At 39.9% G+C, this 3,198-nt stretch overlaps 1 pseudogene; it reads left to right on the top strand.

Annotated features, from left to right (window-relative positions):
* Window positions 1-514: 514 nt before the first annotated feature.
* Window positions 515-2,950, top strand: LOC100994537 (peptidyl-prolyl cis-trans isomerase H-like; annotated as a pseudogene).
* The last annotated feature ends 248 nt before the right edge of the window (window positions 2,951-3,198 follow it).

The following is a 3,198-nucleotide window of genomic DNA, read 5'->3' on the forward strand; positions in this document are numbered from 1 at the left end:
TCATGATTTTTTTGTTAGTCTGTTTTTTAAATGTATAATTCATATGCGATTGCACATATTTATGGGTACAATGTGATGTTTCAACTCATATATAAATATATAATTATCAAATCATGGTAATTGCATTTACATTACTGTAAACATTGATAGTTTATTTGTAGTGATAACATTCAAATTATTCTCTTCTAGCTCTCTTGAAATATATGTTATATTGTTATTTGCTGTAGTCACCCTACCGTGTAATAGAACACCAGAATTTATTCTTCCTCTTCTTGAGGTTCAGAAAACAATATCCCAAAATGAAAGCCTCAGTGGCAGCCTCAGAAACAAAAGTTTTTCTCTGACCTTCTCCTGCCCCCCTAAGTTCCATTCTCCTCCCCACCCTAAAACCCTGGAAGTAGGCATAGAAACTAGAATCCCTCTTCTTCAAGGTGAGTCATAGAAACCAGAACCCCTTTTCTCCAAAGCTAGACATAAAATCTAAAAGTATTCTATGTAAAAACTGGTTATAAAGAAATGATCTCACCTACTTTGTTCGACTGTAGGTCATGAGACCCCCATTTCAGAGAGGGCCCTGCCCCACACCTAGAAGGAAGGAATACAGGCTCAGAGAGACCAAGAAAAGTCTAGACAGACAGGCCTTGCTGGGTTTTCCTACTCAGTCTATCAGCATTAGATCATACCCTTTTCTTCAATCATACTTCTAGACCATTGTCCATACGTTATTAACCTCAGCTTTATAAAAGTTAATCATTTCCCTTGTATCTTTGAGGTCATCATTCTGAAGCCTCCTGTGTATACATGTTAAATAATTTGTATGCCTTTTCACCTATTGAGCAATCTGCCTCATGTCCGTGATTTTTTTCAGAAAATCTTGGCCTCTACACTTTCTTTTTTTTTTTTTTTTTTTTTTTTGAGATGGAGTTTTGCTCTTGTTGCCCAGGCTGGAGTACAATGGCACCATCGTGGCTCACTGCAACCTCCACCTCCCAGGTTCAAGCGATTCTCCTGCCTCAGCCTCCCGAGTAGCTGGTATTACAGGAATGCGCCACCACGCCTGGCTAATGTTGTATTTTTAGTAGAGAAGGGGTTTCTCCATGTTGGTCAGGCTGGTCTCGAACTCCCGATCTCAGGTGATCCACTTGCCTCGGCCTCCCAAAGTGCTGGGATTACAGGTGTGAGTCACTGCACTTGGCCGGCCTCTACACTTTTTAACTGTAACTTTGTACATGTCCCTGCTCCCATCCCCAGATTCTGCTAATCATTATTATACTATTTCTATAAAATCAACTTTTTAAAATTCTGCATGAGTGAGATCACGTGGTGTTTGTCTTTCTGTGTCTGGCTTATTGTACTTAGCATAATGTCCTCCAGGTTCATCTGTGTTGTTGCAAGTAACAGGATTTCATTCTGGTTTTTTGTTTGTTTGTTTGTTTGTTTGTTTTTGAGAAGGAGCCTCACTCTGTCACCCAGGCTGGAGTGTAACGGCGTGATCTCGGCTGACTGCAACCTCTACCTCCCAGGTTCAAGCAATTCTCCTGTCTCAGCCTCTGAAGTAGCTGGGATTACAGGCATCCACCACCATGCCCAGCTATTTTTTTGTATTTTTAGTAGAGACAAGCTTTCACCATGTTGGCCAGGCTGGTTTCGAACTCCTGACCTCAAGTGATCCACCCACCTTGGTCTCCCAAAGTGCTAGGATTACAGGTGTGAGCCACTGCACCCGGCCGATTTCAGTCTGTTTTATGGCTGAATAATATTCCATTGCATATATGTACATTTTCTTTACCCATTCATTTGGAGACAGTAATTTGGGTTGACTCCATATCTTGTGCATTGTGAATAGTGTTACAATAATTATGGGAGTGCAGATATCTCTTTGATATACTGATTTAATTTCCCTTGGATATATACCCAGTAATGAATGGGACTGCTAGATCATATGGTAATTATAGTTTCAATTTTTTGAGGAACCTCCATACTGTTTTTCACAGTGGCTGTACTAATTTACATTTCCACCAACAGTGTTGGTTTTCTTTTGTCCCTATCCTCCCAACGCTTGTTATCTTTCATTTTTTTTTTTTTTTTGATAATAGTCATTTTGACTGGGGTAAAATGAAATCATTGTGGTTCCCATTTGCATTTCTGTGATGATTAGTGGTGTTGAACATTTTTTCATATATCTGTTGGCCATTTGTATGTCTTCTTTTGAAAAATGTCAGACTTCTGCTTCTGAGTCAAAGCCATGGTGGTGGCAAATTCAAGCCCTGAGCCCCCGTGGTGTTCTTTGATGTCAGCATTGGCAGTCAGGAAGTTGGCCACATGAAGATCCAGCTCTTTGTAGACACTGTGCCTAACACAGCTGAGAACTTTGGGCAGTTCAGCACTGGAGAATTCAGAAAAGATCGGGTTCCAATAGGATACAAAGGGAGCACCTTTCACAGGGTCATAAAGGATTTCATGATTCAGGGTGGAGATTTTGTTAATGGAGATGTTACTGGAGTCACCAGCATTTACCAGGGACCATTTGCAGATGAAAATTTTAAAATCAGATACCCAGCTCCAGTCCTGCTTTCCATGGTGAACAGCAGTCCCAGTACAAATGGCTGTCAGTTCTTTATCACCCGCTCTAAGTGCAATGGTCTGGATGGGAAGCATGTAGTGTTTGGAAAAATCATTGATGGACTTCTACTGATAAGAAAGATTGAAAATGTTCCCACAGGCACCAATAATAAGGCCAAGGTACATATGGTGATCTCACGGTGTGGGGAGATGTAGTTCAGACCAAGACTGAATCAGACTTTCACTTCCTCTTGGCAATGTTCTTGAGTAAGATAATCTGGACTGGCCCCTGTGTTTGCTTCCCTGCCTGCTGCTACGCCATTTGATCAACAGACTCTAGCAGTATCAGAGATTCAGGATCCAAGATTGTGTTTAGGTTTTCAACTGTAAATAAAGTTTTTTGTATGTTTAAAAAAATAAATAAAAATGTCTATTTAGACCTTTTGCTCATTTTTAATAGGATTATTTGGTTGCTTGCTATTCAGTTGAGTTGCTTACATATTTTATTAGTCTCTTCTCAGATGAAAAGTTTGCAAATATTTTCACCCACTCTATAGATTGTCTCTTCACTCCATTGATTATTTCCTTTGCTATGCAGTAGCTTTTAGTTTTATGTAATCTCATTTGTCTATTTTT

Source organism: Pan paniscus, chromosome X (genome assembly GCF_029289425.2).
Source record: "Pan paniscus chromosome X, NHGRI_mPanPan1-v2.0_pri, whole genome shotgun sequence".
Taxonomy (NCBI): domain Eukaryota; kingdom Metazoa; phylum Chordata; class Mammalia; order Primates; family Hominidae; genus Pan; species Pan paniscus.